Genomic DNA, 23,172 nt, shown 5'->3' with positions numbered 1-23,172 from the left:
TCAATGCACGTGTGAAAAAGGCGGCGACGCGCGGCTCCTTATATAGAATCCGAGTCTCGCGATAGAATCCGAGCCTCGCGAGAATCCGACAGCGTCATGATGACGTTCGGGCGCGCTCGGGTTAACCGAGCAAGGCGGGAAGATCCGAGTCGCTCGGACCCGTGAAAAAAAACATGAAGTTCTGGCGGGTTCGGATTCAGAGAAACCGAACCCGCTCATCTCTACTGGAAATGAGTGGAAATTAATGTTATTGAGGTTAATAATACCGTAGGATCAAAATTACCCCAAATTCTGTGATTTTAGCTGTTTTTATGGGGGGGGGTTTCCAAAAATCATCCAAGTCCAAAACCAAAACCAAAACCTGAAAGGGTGGTTTTGGCAAAACCAATCCAGATCCAAAACACGAGCGGGGATCCACATCCAAAACTAAAACACAAAACACTTAAAGTGCCCGCCGCACATCTCTATAATTAAAACACATGTACTGTATGTTTATTGTTTATACTATGCGTCCTCCATGTTGTTGGACGCCTCTATATGGCTAAAAATTCTACTTTTATATCAGGCCAGGTATAATGTCATAGAAATATTTTCTCTTCTTTCCTTTATTTCACCATGCTATATACTGGTCACCCTCCTAATATGAATATTTTAAGTTAGAAAATGGAAAATTTGAGGTATGATTCGAAACTGTGCCGTTACAGTTCTGTGTTTATTTACTTGTATATTCTATATCATACAAATGCGGCTATGTTTTTTCTGCTTTGTGTACTATGTATTATGGTTTATGCTTTACCTCAATAAAACATATTTGGGAAAAAAAAAGACTGTACAATGAAAATGTTGTATTTACAATGTCTTTATTGTATGAAATGCAGTGTTTAATAAAACTTTTCTGAGATAAAAATATGCAATTTATATATTTGCTCTGTAATAATAGGCAGAGCTGTAATAAATATATAGGTATAGAAGTTAAAATTCATTTGTAAACAAAATTTTGTTACAACTGAAGAATCTTCTTTCCGAAGGGTTCGTTGCCTCTGAAGATCTTCTGGGCAGTGACCCTTGTACACCCTGGGTTAAGACTCGTAGAACTCACCAGTAGGTCTTCTTGCCTATAATAGCCGCTTTTCCCATAAGGCTTTAAGTGCCTAACGGTACTGGGATGCCATCAGGACTTACGCCACTGGTGGTAGTATGAGCTTAACCTTTGACTGAGTGACCCGAGTCAATGCCGATAGAACGAAAGACTCAAAGAAGAGAGGAGCTGCTCAAAGACAGAAAACAAGAGAAAGAGGGTGGTACTATAGTGCCAGGGAAAAACGGGGAGATCCAGAGAAGTAAACACTGGAGTCTGCGATCGAAGACAAGACAGGAGTAACTAGATCTAGAATACAATAGGGATAAGAGAGCTCAGAACCAGTAGGTGGAATACTGGAAATGGTAGTGACGGGTGACAAATTTACTGGGGAGCGCAGCCATTACATGTATATACAGTATAAGGGGAGTGGGATATTGGAGCTTTGGATGTAGAGGCTCACAAGCTCACGCAGAGTGTAAATTTACATAAATGATGTTATAATAGTTGGATGACTTATTATATCCCTCTCCTTTGTGGGAGGATGATAGAGAAAAAAAAGTCCAGCCTCCACCTTCCCCATAGCCGACCAATCACACTCCTTAGATCTTACTTCTCTATCATCCTCTGATGGATACTGGAGCTTGGGACGTAGAGGCTCAGAAGCTCAGTGCAGTGTACATTTAAATAAATGATGTTATTATGGCAAGGATGTTTAAAGATCTTATCTTCATTGAGGAGACGTCAGATGATATAGTTACTGGTTACAAGGGCCTCAGAGAATGGATGGGTGATGTTATGCCATATCAAGTGCAGCAGAGCTCATGAAGGGGTCCCCGATGTAATCTGCAGCAGGACAGCTATATCCTGGTCTCAAATGAGAATCCCCGGAAGAGTTCCTGGTGGACGGAACTAATTGGTGACTCACAGGCTGATGGTGTAGCTGACAGAAGATCCGAGAATGCCAGGTGTGGAAGCGACTTCTTAGGTGGCTGCAGAGAGAAGAAATAAGAGATATGTATTGTATATAAATAGGGAGAGAAAACACACTTACTGTATATATGTCAGACGTGATCCGTTCATGTGACATGAGCTCGGGATCCCGGCGGTCACCATGCCGACGCCGGGATCCCGAGCGATCAAAAGCCCTACAGTCGGCATGCCGACTAACTGGTACTATTCTCATCATGGGAGCCATGACACCCATAGAGTGGGAATAGAACCTGTGGCGAGCGCAGCAAGCCACCGAGCCTGCAAGAGGCTTTGTTGCACTTGCCTCCCTCCCTCCCGGCATTCTGTGATCAGGATCCCCACCACCAGCCCCAACCCTGTCAGACAATACAAGTATATAATAATATTTTATTGATATCAGGGGAATTCACATTCGCCTTTACCAATTATCATCTGACTGCAATCTATGTACCGACCAAATGTCAGTAAGAAATGAGCCATGGCAGCTTTACCACACCACAGACACACACAGTACAACACTCTTACACCGCCAGCTTTTAACATGGGTTATTGCACATGCGCATGCATAACCCATGTTGCTGTGCGGTCTGAAAGGGCCCAGTTGGAATAAACCGGGCAGAGCTACCCGTATTCTAACTCAGGTAGCGAGCAGGGTTGAACACGTGTTCAACCCGACTCACTGTGCTGTGTGAACAGGAAGCCGGGTCAATGCGACACATTTCCTGTTCACTCTGTGTGGACAGGCAGCGTTTGGAGATCATGTGATCTCTAAGCGCAGCCCCCGCCGCGTCACTGCTGATGTCACCAACTCGGCAATATGCCGGGTTGGGGACAGTGGTGATGGGCCTGAGGCAGGTCGCATGCAGGAAGCACCCGTGTCAGGCTCCCGTGTGCGACCCGCCTCAGGCAGTGTAAAGGGGTATAACAGTGCACTTACTTTGCTGGGTATGAATGGGGGTGGTATCTTGCGGGCCTCTAGCCTCTCCCAATCCATACTCCAGAAGAAGGGATGGTCTCTAATTACACCATCCACACCCAGACGCTTATCAGGATCTTCACACAGGAGCTGAAAAGAGCAACAAGACCATAATCATTTAACAGCTGAGCTGCAAATGAAATTGTGACCCATATATAGCTAGACATTCATTAGATATTATTTACTTGCAGCATCAAACAAGTGACAGACAGGCTTTTGCCACATCATATTCAAGAATAAATGTGTGATAGGTAACAGGTCGTTTACACTGAATCATTTTTTTAGACTTCAAAAGAAATGTGTATATGATATCTGTGTTTGAAATGATGTTTGTTGGGTTCTCAGGTCAGTCATTTAATACATGGCACAGGTATGAAATACACATGCTGCGTGCCTGCGCTGGGGTTACCCCCATACATAATGCATAGCACACATAGCAGTAACCAGGGCTCCCATCAGTAAATGTGGAGATAAGTAAAAAAAAAAATCAGACAAGGCCGATTCCATCTGCCCCTCCCCCTCTCCTCTTACTGGGTATCAGATAGGAAATGCTCCATGCCTGACCTTCAGGAGGGATCAGTGTAACAGGAGTAACACTTGCATAGTGTCTCTGGAGATTCCTGTGCCATCAGCACTTGTAGTTTGCGGATTTGCAACAGAGAACACAGATTACACGTGTGCTAGGTATACTGATGACCAATGACGGGCAGTGAGGTAAATGGCTAAGGAGGCACTGGTACACACACGTATATGATTATGAGGCCATGTGGGCATTATACTCAAGTGCAGCGGTATATAGTACTGCTGGAAATTTGGTGAGTTTTGATTAGAGATGTGTGGAAAAGATAGGACGTGGGAGACACTGCCTCACCGGTCATAGACTTTTGACTCCAGAGTTTTGACTATAAAATGATTAGAATAGCACAAGAAGATAGTTATTATATATTCCTTGTATTTTTCGTATAATCTATATAGTTAAAACTGGAGCATGACAGAAAAGGCTCTGCCTCACCTGACTGCACGTCACTGCCGATGACAGACCAATGCTTTTTTTATTGTGTCTTTCAAGGGGTGTAGTATGGTATGCCGGCGGCTGGGCTCCCAGCGGCCAGCATACCGGTGCCGGAATCCCGACCGCCGGCATACCAACAACTGGACGAACGCAAATGAGCCCTTTGCGGGCTCGCTGCGCTCTCCACGCTGCGGGCACGGTGGCGCGCTATGCGTGCCATGCTATCTATTCTCCCTCCAGGGGGGTCTTGGACCCCCAAGAGGGAGAAAAGGTGTCAGTATGCCGGGTGTCGGGATTCCGGCGCCGGTATACTGTGCGCCGGGATCCCAACAGCCGGCAAACTGAAGACCACCCCTTTCAAGTTCAGTTCATAAATGAGGCCTACTGATTACAGTACATGCAAGTGAATAAATTGCCCAAGCTGTAGAAGATATGGCAGGCTTTTAACCCCATCAGCTGATGGAAGTATTAGCATTGTAGATCTAAACAAAAATCTCAATCCGTTTCTTACCAAGATAATTATTCTCACCTGAACATCTACTTGCCACAAAAGGAGACAACTGCAATCCAAAAATGACCCCTGTAAATGACAAAGCTGATGCCTCACTCCTGGGCTGTGGTTAGTGGTCCAGATAGAAAGAATATAATGAGCATGTGCTGTCTATATGTTGGTATTATTGGCCTAATTCAGCATGGAACGCTTCTGCGTCACAGAAGTGTTTTCGGGACACGGTCCGGACCATTTGCGGGGTGGACCTCAGTGGCTTCATGAAATCACACGCAGCCGCTGTGACTCAAAACATGGCGGGTACCTGCCTGCCTTCGCTGTTGTGCGATGCTTTCGCATGTTTGTGGGAGGGGGCTGGATCCGGCATGCGAGGTACACTTGCCCTGTGCCGTATGCCACAGTAATGGATCGTAGATGTGGGTTATTTCGAACATCTAGTATCCATGCTGAATTAGGCCCTATATACCTTTGTTAACGGAGACTTTACAGTCAGTGAATGGATAGAAATAATAATGCTGTCTTGATTTTTGTCTCTTACCATGAAACTGTACTGGTGTGTTGGACTTCCTTTGCCTTGCAATGAATTCATGAAGACTTACCAAATACAGCACATCACATATTAATAAATATTGTTCCTAACAGATGGTAGACATTAAAACTAGAGATGTGCGGGTTCAGATTTACTTGGTTCAGTTTGACAAACGTAGCTCAAGTCCAGGTTTATCTTATTAGCTTTCCAAAACACACGAGAGACGATAGCCAATGAGATGCTGTTTTGAGATCCAAATAAATCCGAACCTGCACATCTCTATTTAAAACTCCCACAACTACTGATTTACCTTTGTGTTACACCACTGTGTTGTTTCTAGCTGTCATTTATGTGTTGTGGTAGTTGTTTTGTATCCTCTTGCTTGGAAAGACAGTTAACTTATTGGTGCCTGGTGTTCTACCTAAGCAAGCACCAATGGTTTAACTGACTCCAGACGAAAAACACAGATACGACACAGATTTCTCATATCCAGTACCAAGTTGGATTCCAGAAACCTTTCTTTAATGTACAATGCATGGAACAAATCCATAAATCATACCACATTTAATGGATATATTAATAATTCTCAGGTCTAATTGTTGAGCTCTTAGTAGTAGATATGATTTAGAAGTTACATGAGCTCCTTGATTATGCACATTATGTGTCCTGACATACAGTACTTGTTCAATATACATTATAAAATATTTATAGAAATAAATTAATTCACCAAAGCAGCTGATAAAATCTGTATATATTAATGGACATTTTACTTATAGCATAGAAATGAGAACATACAGATGTGAAGGCTTACCCCAGGCATATAAAAGGCTTAACTGAAAACCAGCAGTGATCTAATATAATTTTTTGTGTATAAAAGTGTGGTGAAAAAATACTACATTTCCGTATCAATTATACACTTAAAAATAGTTAAAATCTTGAAGCTCCATTTTTTAACAGTATTAATTATATAACATAGGCGCTCCATGTAAACATCAACCACACTTCCCTTGGGTTTCTGCCCAAGATGTTCCTCTCACTGTCTCAGCACTCGGGAGATGTATATGTAAAAGGAGGGGAAAACACAAACAGTTCCTCATGTTATACAGTAAGATACAGATATGTCCAAATGTCTTACCACGTGGGACACAAACAACTATGCAAAGTTATAGGTCACAATGTTGTGAGGAGATCCCCAGGAGAATAACTAGAACTTTATGATCCGCATAGCAAACCTTTGATGGGGTCCCCTATGCTCTAGAGAGACACCTCCATCCACAGCGCTCCACCAGAGCTTCCTATGACGTCTCTATGATGTTTCATACTGAGTGAACTAACATGTTGTTTTTTATTATATATTCTATATTAGCTGGTGGTTGCTCACCCAGGACTGCAGCGCATTACAGAACTAGCAGAGGGATCAGCGGAAGCAGTATGGGGTGTGTGTATGGCAGTATGGTGGGATGACTGACAGTATGGGGGGATTCTGAAGTCTGGGGGGATACTGGCAGTAAGGAGAACTACATGGCACTATGTGGTGAGAAGTATGGCAGCATGGAGGGTAGTATGACAATATGGGTAGCAGCAAGAAGAGGAGTATCTGGCAACAGGAAAAAGGGGTTTCTGGTAATAGAAGGGCAGAAAGGGTAGTGCCTGTAGGAAAGGTCACTGGTAGCATGGGAGAGGTAGTTAGGTGGTGTCTGAAGGCTGGGAGGGTGTGTGTGTGTGTGTGTGTGTGTGTGTGTGTGTGTGTGTGTGTGTCAGGAATCGGCGCTCTGCTATGTCTCACTTACCAGTCTCCGGAGGTCTTGTCCCCAGTTGCCTCAGCATGGGTGTAGTAACCGCGAGCGTTCTATTTCACATTGCTGAGTACTCCTGAGTCTGGTCCTGTCTGGGTTTTGCGGCGTGCCGATGTCCAGCCTGTGTGGACGTTACCATGACACCTGCACGCAGCTGATTCTGATGTTCAATCTAGCTTGTATCTCCGCCTGCAGTTTGTGTCCAATCACTGCTGGGCAGGAGGTATAACTTCCAGCTTGTGGCTCTCTCACATTGCCTCGGACAACAAGTCACACACCGTATGCCTTAGTTCTTCTGGTTCCTGTTTCCAGCAATCCCCGTGGTTACTTCCATTTGTTCCAGTCTTCATTCTCACAGCTCTCCTGTTAACTCCGGACTCCAATTCCATCCAGCTACAATTACCAGCAGCAGAGACTCTCCTCAGGTGTTCGTATTACCATCTCACTTGTACACTGGCTATCTGTATTCCATCTGTGCATTTCAGCAGTATTATTATTGATGGCTTAGAGACTGTTTCCTGCTTGAGCCTAGTGAAACTATCTGGACTTGTGTGCTTTATAGAGACTGAGTGTTTCTTATACATACCGGAGTTCTGCCTTTCAAGTTACTTTATCTTACGTTATACCGAGACTGTGTACTATCAAGTACTATTGGACTTTAGTTATATCATCTGCCTTAAGTTTTGTTGTTTCACATTTCATTTGCAAGAGACTTACACTATTTAAATTCAGTTATCAACCATTGTCATTACATTACCGGTTTTCTGTTTATACTGTGTTATCCGATCTGCTCAGTAACAAAAAAACATCAGCGCCTATGCGCAGGACTATTATATTGCCTCACGTTTTATCCATCAGACCAACACTGACCCACTAGCGCCCCCGCCGGGGACAGACAAACCTAGAGACCTGACAGTTTGTCCGAGGCCCATGGACCCGGACGGTGGTCAGAGTGTGGGGTCAGGGACACTCCAAGACCTAGTGTCACGACTGGATGGTCAAGAGGCTGCGCAGCAGCAGATTATGCAATTCCTGCAAGGAATGTCTTTACGATTAGATACTTTGCAACAATCACTTCCAAGTCCAGTTTCCCCAGTGTCCTCTTCAGTTATAGTTCCTGCTCCAGGTTCCTCAGTTTCCAGCTCTCCAGTTGCTCCTGTTCCAATGTCTCGCATCCATCTTCCTACTCCGAGTAAATTTGATGGTAATTCTAAGATGTGTCGTGGGTTTCTAAATCAATGCAAAGTTCAGTTTGAATTGCAGCCACAGAACTTTCCAACACCTAGAACAAAGGTTGCTTATATTGTTTCTCTTCTAGCTGGCTCTGCTTTGAACTGGGTCTCTCCGCTGTGGGAGCGAGCAGATGCAGTATTGAACAACTATACTGAATTTGTTGCCGCATTCCGACGCATCTTTGACGAACCTGGGCGTACGACCTCTGCTTCTTCTGACCTCCTTCAGATCCGCCAGGGAACACGTACTGTGGGTCAGTACGTTATACAGTTCCAGACATTGGCATCGGAGGTGAAGTGGAACAACCAGGCATTGGTTGCCGCCTTCTGGCATGGTCTGTCTGACCGCATCAAGGATGAACTGACTACTCGAGATTTACCAGAGCAACTGGAAGCTCTAATTTCCCTATGTGTCAAATTGGATCTACGTCTACGCGAGCGGACCTGTGAACGCTCTCGAGGTGACCTTCGCAAGCACCGAGCTATGCCTCCTGTACAGTCTCTACCTATTATTACTGATGAACTCATGCAGGTAAACAAATCTCGTTTAACACCTGAGGAGCGGTCCAGAAGATTAAAGGAAAGACTGTGTCTCTATTGTGCTGCTGCTGGTCATCTGATTGGTTCCTGCCCTGCTCGGTCGGGAAACGCCAGGTCCTAACTTGTAGAGGAGGAGTCAAGTTAGGGCTTTTGAATAAAGCTCCTTCATCTCAGGATCTTATATTACCTGTCACCTTGGAAAGGTCTGAGGGACTCCAATCTTTGTCTGCCTTAGTGGATTGTGGTCCTGCTGGGAATTTTATCACGCAAGCTGCAGTGGATAGACTTCATCTCCCAGTGACTAAGCTGTGTCATCCAGTTTATCTCACGGCCGTGGACGGAAGCCGTATTTCTGAAGGTTCCATCTTTCAGCAAACCAAGCCGGTAGTTCTAGGAGTAGGCTTCGTGCATTCTGAGCTCATTGAGTTCCTGGTTATACCCAAAGCGGGCTATGAGATAGTACTGGGTATGCCTTGGCTCCAACTGCACAATCCGCAATTTGACTGGTCCACATTGCAGTTAACATCATGGAGTTCCTCTTGTCGTCAGTCTTGTCTGGCTCAAGTGTTTCCAATAAAGTCTCTGGTGTAAAGTCTCAGTCTGGCCTCCCGGAGGCCTATCAGGAATTCACTGACATCTTCAGTGAGAAAGCAGCGGATGTCTTGCCTCCCCATCGAGAGTGGGATTGTCCCATCGATCTGGTTCCAGGGAGCAAGCCGCCTAGAGGGCGTACATACCCTCTTTCAGTCCCAGAAACTCAAGCCATGAGTGAATACATAAAGGAAAATTTATAGAAAGGTTTCATCCGTCCATCCACTTCCCCAGCTGGTGCTGGATTCTTCTTCGTCAAGAAGAAAGATGGAGGACTTCACCCCTGTATCGATTATCGGGGTTTAAATGACATCACGATCAAAAATAGCTACCTGTTACCTCTTATCACAGAGCTGTTTGACAGAGTTAGAGGGGCTTCCATCTTCACGAAACTGGATCTTCGCGGGGCTTACAACCTTATCAGGATTCGAAGTGGTGATGAGTGGAAAACCACCTTCAATACTCGTGACGGCCACTATGAATATTTAGTGATGCCCTTCGGTTTAAGTAATGCCCCTGCCATGTTTCAAAACTTTGTCAACGAAGTGTTTAGAGATCTCCTGTATAAATGTGTGGTGGTTTACCTCGATGACATCTTGATATTCTCCCGTGATTTAGTCTCTCATCGCCAACAGGTGAAGGAGGTCCTGCAACGTCTTCGACGGAATCATCTGTATGGCAAGTTGTCCAAATGCACATTTAATGCTCCTTCAATATCTTTCTTAGGATACATCATTTCCGGAACAGATCTTCAAATGGATCCAGCTAAACTGGAAGCTATAGAAAACTGGTCTCTTCCAACAACCCTCAAGTCAGTTCAACGCTTCATTGGCTTCCCCAATTACTACAGAAAGTTTATTAAAGGCTTTTCCACGCTAATAGCTCCAATTACCTGCCTTACCCGGAAAGGGGGAAATCCATCCCAATGGTCTGACGACGCACTGTCCGCTTTTCACAAAATAAAACAAGCTTTTATTTCAGCTCCTGCGTTACAGCAGCCGGATGTCAGTAAAGCCTTCATCTTGGAAGTGGACGCTTCAACGGTTGGCTTGGGCGCAGTCCTGTCCCAGGTTGGCAGTGATGGTAAGACTCACCAATGTGTGTTTTTTTCTCGTAGGTTCTCGTCTGCAGAAATGAACTATACCATCGGCGACCAGGAGTTGTTAGCAATCAAATTGGCCCTTGAAGAATGGAGGTATCTGCTGGAGGGTACGAGATTTCCCATTACCATCTACACGGATCACAAGAACCTTCTCTACTTGAAAGCCGCGCAGTGTCTGAATCCTCGGCAAGCAAGGTGGGCTCTATTCTTTTCTCGCTTTGATTTTAAGTTGATGTTTAGACCGGGCTCACAAAATGTCAAAGCGGATGCTTTGTCTCGCTCCATGAGCTCAAACGAGGAATCTGCAGAACAGGCTTCTCGACCAGTATTAAATCCAGTGGTTTTCGCAGCCACAGGGATGTCGCAAGTCCCGCCTCCAGGCAAGATGTTTGTCTCTCCGGAGCTTCGTCCAAACCTTCTGTCTTGGGCTCATACGTCCAAGTTTACTGGTCACCCTGGGGTTCTAAAGACTTTTAAGTTTCTGTCTCAAACGTATTGGTGGCCTCGTATGAAGGTAGATATTCAAGAGTTCATAGCTTCATGTCCCAAATGTGCTCAGCATAAAAATTCTCGTCAGGCTCCCGCAGGCCAATTGATTCCCAATTCCATTCCTAAGCGTCCCTGGTCTCATGTGTCGATGGACTTTATTTCTGATCTCCAAAGGGTATGACACCATCTGGGTAGTAGTCGATAGGTTTTCAAAAATGGCACACTTCATTCCACTCATGGGATTACCCTCTGCTCCAAAGTTGGCTCAGTTGTTTCTTCGTGAAATATTCAGGTTACATGGACTTCCAACAGAAATCATATCTGACCGAGGAGTACAATTTGTGGCCAAGTTTTGGAGGGCTCTGTGTTCAGCGCTACAGGTAAAACTGAAGTTCTCTACAGCCTATCATCCTCAAACAAATGGGCATACAGAGAGGGTATATCAAGAACTTGAGACCTATTTGCGACTGTACATCTCTTCTTCACAGGATGACTGGGTAGAATTGTTGCCATGGGCGGAGTTTGCTCATAATTTCCGTTATCATACTTCAACTGATACAACTCCTTTTTTCGCAGTTCATGGTCAGCATCCTAGAGTACCGGATTTCCAAGAATTACCTGCCATAGATGTGCCTGCGGCTGCTTCTGCTCTCCAGCGGTTCGCTCAGATTTGGAAAGAGATCCATTCATCTCTTAAAAAAGTTTCTCAACGGTACAAAATGTTCGCTGATCGGAAGAGGCGAGCAGTTCCTAGTTTGAAACCGGGCGATAAGGTCTGGTTATCTACCCGTAATTTCCGGCTCAGAGTCCCCTCAATGAAGTTTGCTCCACGGTTTATTGGACCTTTTCCAGTAGAAAGTGTTATTAATCCGGTGGTTTATAAGTTGAAACTGCCTGCTTTTTTGAAAATACCCAACTCATTCCATATTTCTCTCCTCAGACCACTAATTCTCAATCGTTTCCAGAGAACGCTTCCAGCAGCTCCAAAGGTACGAACTCATCGGGGCGTGGAATACGAGGTGGAAAAGATATTAGACTCTCGACATCGTTATGGTCATCTGCAATATCTCATTGACTGGTCTGGATATGGTCCTGAAGAGAGAAGTTGGGTCGACGCCACGGATGTACATGCTCCACGTCTGATTCAAGCCTTCCACAGACTCTTCCCTGCCAAGCCTCGTGGGTGTTCGGTGCCCACCCATAAAGGAGGGGGTACTGTCAGGAATCGGCGCTCTGCTACGTCTCACTTACCAGCGCGCTGGTGTGCGGGCCTCCGGAGGTCTTGTCCCCAGTTGCGGCTGCATGGGTGTAGTAACCGCAAGCGTTCTATTTCACATTGCTGAGTATTCCTGAGTCTGGTTTTGTCTGGGTTTTGCGGCGTGCCGATGTCCAGCCTGTGTGGACGTTACCATGACACCTGCACGCAACTGATTCTGATGTTCAATCTAGCTTGTATCTCCGCCTGCAGTTTGTGTCCAATCACTGCTGGGCAGGAGGTATAACTTCCAGCTTGTGGCTCTCCCACATTGCCTCGGACAACAAGTCACACACCGTGTGCCTTAGTTCTTCTGGTACCTGTTTCCAGCGATCCCCGTGGTTACTTCCATTTGTTCCAGTCTTCATTCTCACAGCTCTCCTTTTAACTCCGGACTCCAATTCCATCCAGCCACAATTACCAGCAGCAGAGACTCTCCTCAGGTGTTCGTATTACCATCTCACTTGTACACTGGCTATCTGTATTCCATCTGTGCATTTCAGCAGTATTATTATTGATGGCTTAGAGACTGTTTCCTGCTTGAGCCTAGTGAAACTATCTGGACTTGTGTGCTTTATAGAGACTGAGTGTTTCTTATACATACCGGAGTTCTGCCTTTCAAGTTACTTTATCTTACGTTATACCGAGACTGTGTACTATCAAGTACTATTGGACTTTAGTTATATCATCTGCCTTCAGTTTTGTTGTTTCACATTTCATTTGCAAGAGACTTCCACTATTTAAATTCAGTTATCAACCATTGTCATTACATTACCGGTTTTCTGTTTATACTGTGTTATCCGATCTGCTCAGTAACAATAAAACATCAGCGCCTATGCGCAGGACTATTATATTGCCTCACGTTTTATCCATCAGACCAACACTGACCCACTAGCGCCCCCGCCGGGGACAGACAAACCTAGAGACCTGACAGTATGTGTGTGCATGTGTGTGTGTGTGTGTGTGTGCATGTGTGTTTGTGCATGTGCGGTGGGAGGCAATCTGTTTTTGAAGCAGGGTGGAGAGGTGTCGTCTGTAGGCTCAGCACTCTGGAAGCAATGAGATAGAATCAGGGGTCAGGGCAAGTCCTGCGGCCCTACCACAGATACGCTCTCTGCACAAGTGTAGAATCATTATGTAGCTGTGGGCCCTGGAGCTGCAGTGAGGGGGGAGCTATGGGTCCTTCCAGCTGCTCAGTTACTGTATAAGTATCAAAATGTGGCTGAAGCAGGACACGGGCCGGGCGGCTCAAGATCCCTGTGCTGGTAAATCAGCTAAGTAGAAGGATGGGCAGAGGAGTCACAGTAATAATAAAAAAAGAATATACCCCACCCAGCTTCCCAGTCCTGACGTATGGGAAAGAGAGTGAATATGCAGCATGAAGTGAGCTGGGTGCTGGCGGAGGCAGGCCCAGAGGCGGTCCCCTGTAGCTGTGATCTTCAGCATGAAGAGAGCTCTGTTCCAGAGGAGGTAGGGCCCGGAGGCGGTCCCCCATAGCTGTGATCTGTGGAGTGAAGGGAGCAGGGTGCCAGGGTAGGGCAAGGCCTGGAGGTGGTATCCTGTAGTTGTGTTCCACTGTGTGAAGGATGCTGCGTGCCGGGGGGAGCCGGGCACCCGAAGACAGTGTGCATTCCACAGCAATTGCATCACAAAGACAGTGCGGGCCCCATAGCAACTGCATCCATATTAGTTACACCAGTGCAATAAACTTCACAATGTTAGATGCATTCGCACATCACTCAAGCCCACTTATCTAATAAATAAAGACATAACAACCGTAATTTGGCATGATAGGGGTCAGCTTTTTATTTAGACTGAGCGGAAGGCCTAATAATTCTAATACTAAAATGCAGAATTCCCTCTCTAACTAAGTTGGCGGGGAGAAGAACGGTTAAGCATGATAAACCTAACATGGGTGAACAGTTCTTGAAAATCAAAATTATATATGACAAAACGAACAATAACAAGCATATGTGTTAGAGGGCCTTCTGCCCCAAATGTTCAGGGATCGGCCTCCTGCCTCCATCCCTGACATCAGAAATCCAAGCTCCATGGCCAGGGGTCGACCTTCTGCCACTACCCCTGACCACCACACCAGGTACACTCCGCCCATACGGGCTAAAAAATTGGGCCACCGACGCCAATATCCGCATATGTTTACCAAATATCATATGGGCCCACCTGGTACAGTGGTGCCCATAAATAAATTATAGAAGAATAAAATGACCTCAAAAGTTGACCCGAACTTACTAACATTAAACTCCTAAGTTAATTTAAACTAACCATTCAGAACCGGCCACCAAAAGCTGACACAAGTAACCCAAATGAGGTAACAAAAACCGCTCCCCAGGGCGGGCAACGAAAAAACTGAAATGAGGCAGAATGAACTGGATCTGAATCCGATGTATGTGTCAGACCAGCCCCTATTTTCAGTCCAGCCAGTCACAAACCAGCAATGTCTTCCTTACGTTCCTCCCCAAAAAAACCTTAACCCCTTCCATGCCACAGTGATACATTGAGTGACATGCTGGTTGCCCAGATGGTGAGTTTATGCTGTTCGGTCACATTCCTTGTCCTACGCAGTCTTAAACTTCACACGTCAGATGCATTCGCACATCACTCAAGCCCACTTATCTAATAAATAAAGACACAACAACTGTAATTTGGCGTGAAAGGGGTCAGCTTTTTATTTAGACTGAGAGGAAGGCCTATTAATTCTAAAACTAAAATTCAGAATTCCCTCTCTAACTAAGGTGGCGGGGAGAAGAACGGTTAAGCATGATAAACCTAACATGGGTGAACAGTTCCTGAAAATCAAAATTATATATGACAAAATGAACAATAACAAGCATCTGTGTTAGAGGGCCTTCTGCCCCAGATGTTCAGGGATCGGCCTCCTGCCGCCATCCCTGACATCGGAAATCCAAGCTCCATGGCCAGGGGTCGACCTTCTGCCACTACCCCTGACCACCACGCCATTTGTAAGGACGGAGGTACACTCCGCCCCTACGGGCTAAAATATTGGGCCACCGGCCCCAATATCCACATATGTTTACCAAATATCATATGAACCCACCTGGTACAGTGGTGCCCATAAATAAATTATAGCAGTATAAAATTACCTCAAAAGTTCACCCGAACTTACTAACATTAACCTCCTAAGTTAATTTAAACTAACCGTTCAGAACCGGCCAACTGCCAGGTTACAAACCTGCCACCCCCACCAAACCTCAACAAGAAGGAACATTACTGAGCTAAACGGACCTCAATACCCTAACTACATCCTCTAAAAAATATACACATAGCCGCTGGTGACAAATGCACCTCATCAGACCAGGACTATGGGGGTCATTCCAACCCGATCGCTCGCTGCAGTTTCTCGCAGCGCAGCGATCGGGTCGGAACTGCGCATGCGCCGGCGCATGCCAACCATCGTCGCCTAGCGGGAGAAGGCTGGACGGCGGCATTAAGCCGCCGTTTAGGGGGGCGCGGTCCAGCCAACACAGGCGTGGCTGGACCATTGGAGGGGCGGGCCACGGTGGCTGTGTGACATCACACGAGTAGCCCGCGGCCATCACGCTAAAGCTGGTCGGGAGCTACTCTTGAAGTGCAAAGGCATCGCCGCTGTGCGATGCCTTTGCACTTCTGTGGGGGGGCCGGCACTGACATGTGGGGCAGACTAGCCCTGTGCTGGGCGTCCCCCCGCATGTCAGTGTGAATGATCGTAACCGTGCTAAATTTAGCACAGCTACGATCAACTCGGAATGACCCACTTTGTTGCTAGCAAATGCCGACACTGTTAACCAGTATATGTAAGAAAGGCCGACCATCCATAGAACCGAAAAACAGTATATGTAAGAATGGCCGACCCTATATAGAAACTGCAGCTCAAACCGCCGCCTGCAAGAGGAGTGTGTAAATGGGATCAATAAAGGCATTATAGGTAGCATGGGAAAAATTTCTCTAACCTGCCTCCCTAACATGGGGGAGGGGGGGGGGTGAGCGGGTCACCCAACTTGACTTGAGGCAAAAACGCAAAACTTCGGTTAGCCGGCAAAAGCCGTAATTAAAACCAACGATAAAACAAAAATTCCTCAAGGCCCCCCGCAATCGCATAGTGCAACTGCGACGAGCAGCTAATCCTCAAATGGGCGCACTGGCAGGAAAAGGCCTGATATAGCGTCTGACTGCACCAGACATCCCCCCTACCCAGTGCCCGGACATTGACTTCGGACCAACCCGCCACAGCGGGGCCGATGCAGAAAGAGTGAGTCCCATAGTCACCCGGAGATAGACCCAGGTCCAATGTACAACGCCCCAAAACCGTCAGGAATTGATATCTAGTCAACGGAGAACCGTCATAATGGACGAGCCAACCGTCAGACGAAGGAGGCTGTACGCCCGAATAAGCCCGGGCTCGAACCCACAGCCCCCCGCCGGCTACGTCAGTCTCAGAGCGCTGAATCCTAAACCACAACCTGTCAGGGCATACGACAACTTGGCTCACCAGCATGGGCGAAGAGAGGCTGACACCAGCTCGCCCACCCTGAACGCTCCTTGATAGGTCATTGAAAATGCCGTCTTGAAGAGGCGAACTTCATATCCCGATGAGCAAATATTGCTCAGTGATCCTAAAATTCGCCTCCACAAAGCTCTGTCGATCGGCTGGCATTTGTCCGGCATGGGCGGGACCGCCTTCGGACATCCTTTCAACACCCTCCTGAGGAAATAGAACTTGCTAGAATCCCCTTCCCCACGAAGTCGCAGAAAGCATGATATACCTGCCAGTACGCGACCGACGCGGGCTCTCGATCTCCCGTTGATATAAAACGTCCAAACGTAATACAAAAGTAAGTCATGGGTGGTCTTACCGCTATGGCCCCTCTCCAGAAGATAGCCACTCCACCGCTCCCATGCGGTCAGGTAACCCGCGAAAGTTGCAGGAGCCAAAGACCCATGTGCTAAAACCTCCCATCCAGGCAAATAATCTGCCACACAGAACCAGGACACAATTCCCGAGGAGTCGTGCTGCAGGAGCCCAACGCCTAAATCGTTCCCATTTGCCACGAGGAAGGGCATCAGCAAGTTCGTTTCGCATCCCCGGGACATGCTTGGCTCGCAATGTAATGTTGTTCACCAAGCATATCAAGACTATCTGCGCGATGATCCGCAGGACTGGTAAAGATGTCCATTTTGCCTATCGCACCAGAAAAGTACCTCCTTGTTACGCAGGTTATGGCACCATAACTCTAACGCCACCATTATTGGAGAGATATCCAGCAACAATGTGTTTTCTACGTCAACTGATCGCTGATCCAGTAGCCAGGCCACCGTGCCACGCACCACCGAGATTGAGCCAGCTTGAGCGTAAGCTTGCCCACTGCGAGCGCATACAGGATACCATCATGAAGACGCATAACCTTGTCCTCCGGGAGCCTATACAAACCGGCTTCGGTATCAATTTGTATCCCCAGTAAACTAATCTCACCGACGGCCCCTCAGTCTTTTCTGATGCCACCGGAACCCCAAAGTCCGTGAAGAGGGCCAATGCCCCCTGAAGCAAGTTCATGCACTGATCTGACCGAGGGGGGACACCTTATGACGTATCTGGCCGAATTGAAAGATAGGTAAATGACCCTACACTGATCTGCATGTATAGCATCATGTACAGACACCCCGAGAGGGTAGGAAAGATGCTGCATGAGCCTAAACTCGCCCGCGGTCTTCTTGGGGACAATTCTGGCGGGCGACAACACCAAATCCGGCACGGGGGAATTCTTAAAAGGACCTATCATCCTGCCCAAAACCACCGCAGCCATTACCTGTTGCCTCAACACATCCGGAAACTCCCGAGCTGAACGCACGTTCCTCCCACAAACCGCAACCCACGAGACCAGATATAGGTAATGGGAAGCCATACGTGAATCCTGACCGCAAAAAACTCTGCGTCCATCTGGTGCGGGGAACTATGCAGCCAGGGTTTGAGTGCCTGCAGGTTAAGTAGGGAGGGGGCTGTGGCCAGCGACTGTGGCCGCGGGACCGCGGCTTTGCCTAGTCTACGGCCCGGCAGGTCCTCCTGTCCCCGGCCTGCTGCATTCCTGAATCCCGTGGTTTCCGCCACAGCCGATATAGGAGTGATGAAAATGACACTTAGCCCCCAAGTCGCATTGGCCATTATTAAATGCAAAGCATTTGCCATGCCCTGCGTGCGATAAAAACCCGCTCGAACGCCAGTAAAACGAGAGCCAGACTGCTGCGCCACTTGTTGCGGAGTACTTCCGTCCTCATTGCCCCCAGCGCCTTGTGTCAGTTCAACGTATAATTCCACATCTTTTTTACCAGAATTATAAATAACACGGCCGTGTTGTTTCCGACGAAAGTCCTCATCGTAACGGCGCCAAGCCGAACCCCTGTACCTATGGTACAGCATGTGGATAAGGAACTGATATCGAACCAAGTTCATATGTTCGTCCGGGCGCGACTCCAAATAACACACCGTGAAGATCAACATACACCTGACCCAGTTCGGATAAGAGCACAACACATCTTCACTGCCCTGCCCTTTCTTCCTAGCCGCAAGCAAGGCTTTCCGATCATCACTTGTCAGTGCGAAAATATTAATGTATTGATCCTTACGGATCCGGGCCTGGGGCCGTAAACCTTGTGTCACCGCCGTGTTGGCACAGTGAACCGTGTCTGACTCCACCGACACTTGCGAAGTGGTTGAGCTTGAATTCCCGCGCTCGCGCCGTCTGCATCTCCTGACCCTGTGCACTCCACCATCAGAGGAGGATACCACGTCTGAGGACGTAGAGGCCAGGGAAGAGTCCGTACCCCGACATCTACGCCTTTTCCTACTACGCCTGTTGGAGCCCTTACGCGTACTCCGACCCCCGCTAGAGGAATAGGACTGCGTACTCGAGTCCACTCCGCTACCGGGGCTTACCACACTTCCTCTGGACCAGTCGGGGTCCGATGAAGACTCACCTGCCCTATTGGCTGCTCCAGCCGCTTCGGCTCCCTCCAGATGGCTTGCTGAAGTTATGGCTGTCTCCATGTCTCTCCTGTTGTCCGCAGCTGGGGAAACAAATCGATCCCGCACATCCCAGCCGGCTCTGCGCCCCCGCAATGGGTAGCGAGGCTGATGCTGCGCTCGCCTCCCTGGAGAACAGGAGCAGAGTAAGAGCGTGCGTGATGCTATCCACCAAGGATCCTGCGGCCGGCCCATGTCCACCGGGTACAGTGGATAACAAGGGAGCCATTGCCGACGCGACCGCGGTATAAATGGCAGACAATACAGACGCATTCACCAAGGGTGTAGCCGACACCGTCGGCGCCCTGTGCCCCGATGCAGCGTGTGAGAACTGCCCCCAATGGGAGGTCAGCAAACCGCCCGTCGAAAGTAAAGACCCAGACGAGCCCTCGCTGACGATTGTTGCGGAGCCCTCATCCCCATCTGACACGCTCAACCTAGCCTGCATGCGCCTTATCTTCCTCCTGCCCCGACTCGCCCAGCCCACAGAGGAGTCTGCAAAGCGAGTAGGCAAGCCCGCGCTGCGCCTTGGTCTGGCAGCCATGAACACCAGGAAGGGAAGGGCACCTTAACAGTACAAAAAATTAAAATAGGATAGGAAGGATAAAGAAACAGACAGTAGGAAAAGGTATGGGAGAAAGGAAAGAGAAGGCAGAGTTTATACAGAGAGAGAAGAAGTGAAAAAGAATGAATAGATTGAGAGCAGAATTAAACACTGGTAATAATCAAATTCACAAAGTACTTATCAGTCCAACGAAAAAACTGAAAAGAGCCAGAATGAACTGGATCTGAATCCTATGTGTGTGTGTCAGACCAGCCCCTATTTTCAGTCCAGCCAGTCACAAACCAGCAATGTCTTCCTTACGTTCCTCCCCCAAAAAATCTTAACCCCTTCCATGCCACAGTGATACATTGAGTGACATGCTGGTTGCCCAGACGGTGAGTTTATGCTGTTCGGTCACATTCCATGTCCTACACAGTCTGGAGTGTTGCAGTGACTGAGAGATAATGCGGAGGGCATATCAATAACTGGCAGATAATGCAGAGTTTCACAGTGACAGCCAGTTAATTCAGGGAACATTGCAATGACTGTCAGATAATATAGAGATCATTGCAGAGACAGCCAAATAACGCAGAGAACTTTGCAGTTACTGACAAATAATGCAGAGATTAATATACTCATAGCCAGATTAAGCTGATGTTGCAGAGGACACTGTACCTGTTAGAGGGGCCCGCCAGCTTGGGAACACTGATATCACCAATTCTCTCTAATGCAGTAGAAGAAGGAAGCCTTTGTTCCGCTGCAAGAAAACCTTATAAAATAGTTGTCTCTCAATTATGTAGAGCTATAGACAGTACCCTGGCATTATTAAACCATAAATTGAAATCTAATATACATATTGGTTTAAATCCAGGTGTCCATGCTGCTGGGAGACTACACACTGTACATGTATGGGATGGGCACTGCTTTACCCGGTGTCGGGGGTTATATACACACTCACACCTGCCACTGTTACACTAAGCGCAGGAGAGCACGTGTCTCATGCAGCGCTATAGTTATTATTTACACTTCCATTCCATGTGCTCCCCAACCAAGTTCCCTGCCCTAATCCTGTCCCTGCTAGAAACGGTAGCTATCTGTTTCCAGACCACCTATGTGATGATGATATCTAATACAAGAGCCAGTCTAATACACGGGCCCATTAGAGTAATTCAATTGTGACTATTTATCACTCTCCGTGACTGACATTTAAATATATGCAGTTTGAATAATATAATGTGAATTGATACTTTTATTTATTTATTTATTAACAGTTTCTTATATAGCGCAGCATATTCCATTGCACTTTGACCACGCCCCTTCCCATGAAGCCACGCCCCTATATATTGCACTAAGGGGTGCCAGAATATATATATACATATTCTCCGCTTTGGGCCTCATACGCCGCCAGCACCAGCTCCTCAAGTTTGGCGGCTATATGGCTGTGCGATAGAGAGCATCACAGTAACCACAATATAATACATGAAGCGTTGCAGTAACCGCCTGATAACAGAGCTGGATTAAGGCTTCGGGGGGCCTGGGGTACTTACAACAGGGGGGCCCTAAGACCTAAAATTTTAATCATAATCACTAAAAGTATAATATACATATACACACACATATAAATGTCTATATACTAGACATCCAGTGACGTGCGGTGGGGTGAGGCAGGTGAGGCAGAGCCTTTCCTGTCATACTTATGTTTAAACCAGAATTTTGACTGACTAAAGTATAGCCAGTGCCTTCTGAGCCATTTACGATGTCTACGTCCCTGTAGACATCGTACACACGGACGGAGCACTGGAGGCTGGTGGCGAGCTTTTTCCATTACCTGGTCTATTTAAAAGTTAGTGTTTTATTTTCTTCTTTCTTTACAAAGGGGCTCGCACACCCCGTAACGTTGGAGTCTACCATTTCTATTTGACAATACACTTTTTTCTACAAAGACCACTTGAGTGCCGCTGTTTTCCATTCTATACTAAATATATATATACATACAGTTGCAAGAAAAAGAATGTGAACCCTTTGGAATTTCCTGGATTTGTGCATAAATTAGTCATAAAATGTGTTCTGATCTTTTTCTAAGTCACAACAATAGACAAACACAGTCTGCTGAAACTAATACCACACAAACCGTTATATGTTCTCATGTTTTTATTGAACACACCATGTAAACATTCACGGTGCAGGGTGGACAAAGTATGTGAACACTTAGAATTAATAACTGATTGACCCTCCTTTGGCAGCAATAGCCTCAACCAAATGTTTCCTATAGTTGCATATCAGACCTGCACAACGGTCAGGGGGAATTTTGGACCATTCCTCTTTTCCTCTTTACAAAACTGTTTCAGTTCAGCAATATTCTTGGGTTGTCTGGTGTGAATCGCTCTCTTGAGGTCATGCCACAGCATCTCAATCGGGTTGAGGTCAAGACTCTGACTGGGCAACTCCAGAAGGCGTATTTTCTTCTGTTGAAGCCATTCTGTTGTTGATCTACTTCTGTGCTTTGGGTCGTTGTCCTGTTGCATCACCCATCTTCTGTTGAGCTTCAATTGATGGACAGATAGCCTTAAGTTTTCCTGCAAAATGTCTTGATAAACTTGGGAATTAATTTTTCCGTCGATGATAGCAAATTGTCTAGGCCCTGAGGCAGCAAAGCAGCCCCAAACCATGATGCCCCCTCCACCATACTTCACAGTTGGAATGACGTTTTGAATGTTGGTGTGCTGTACCTTTATTTCTCCACACATAGTGTTGTGTGTTCCTTCCAAACAACTCAACTTTGGTTTCATCTGTCCACAGAATATTTTGCCAGTAGTGCTGTGGAACATTCAGGTGCTCTTTTGCAAACTTCAAACATGCAGCAATTTTTTTTGGACAGCAGTGGCTTCCTCCGTGGTATCCTCCATTCTTGTTCAGTGTTTTACGTATGGTAGATTCGTCAACAGAGATGTTACCATGTGCCAGATATTTCTGTAAGTCTTTAGCTGACACTCTAGGAATCTTCTTCACCTCATTGAGCATTCTGCGCTGTGCTCTTGCAGTCATCATTACAGGACGCCCACTCCTAGGGAGAGTAGCAACAGTGCTGAACTTTCTCCATTTATAGACAATTTGTCTTACCGTGGACTGATGAACATCAAGGCTTTTAGAGATACTTTTGTAACCCTTTCCAGCTTTATGTAAGTCAACAATTCTTAATCGTAGGTCTTCTGAGAGCTTTTTTCTGCGAGGCATGGTTCACATCAGACAATGCCTCTAGAGAATAGCAAACTCAAAACCTGATCTTTAAATATAGCCACACTTACTTTCTTTGGACAGCTGTCACTCAGCGGTTGGCGATGGGGTGCGGAGACAGGTAGCGGGGAGCTGGGACAGCCAGTGTTGCGGGGAGCTCAGCGGGGCCAGTGTTTCAGGGCTCTTTTAAAAATCAGGCTCTCCCTGATAATCTTGAGGGCATATCAATAACCAGCAGATAATGCAGGGAGAATCACAGTGATTACCAGATAATACAGAAA

This window comes from Pseudophryne corroboree, chromosome 2 (assembly GCF_028390025.1).
Source record: "Pseudophryne corroboree isolate aPseCor3 chromosome 2, aPseCor3.hap2, whole genome shotgun sequence".
NCBI lineage: Eukaryota > Metazoa > Chordata > Amphibia > Anura > Myobatrachidae > Pseudophryne > Pseudophryne corroboree.
This window is presented reverse-complemented; position numbering follows the sequence as displayed.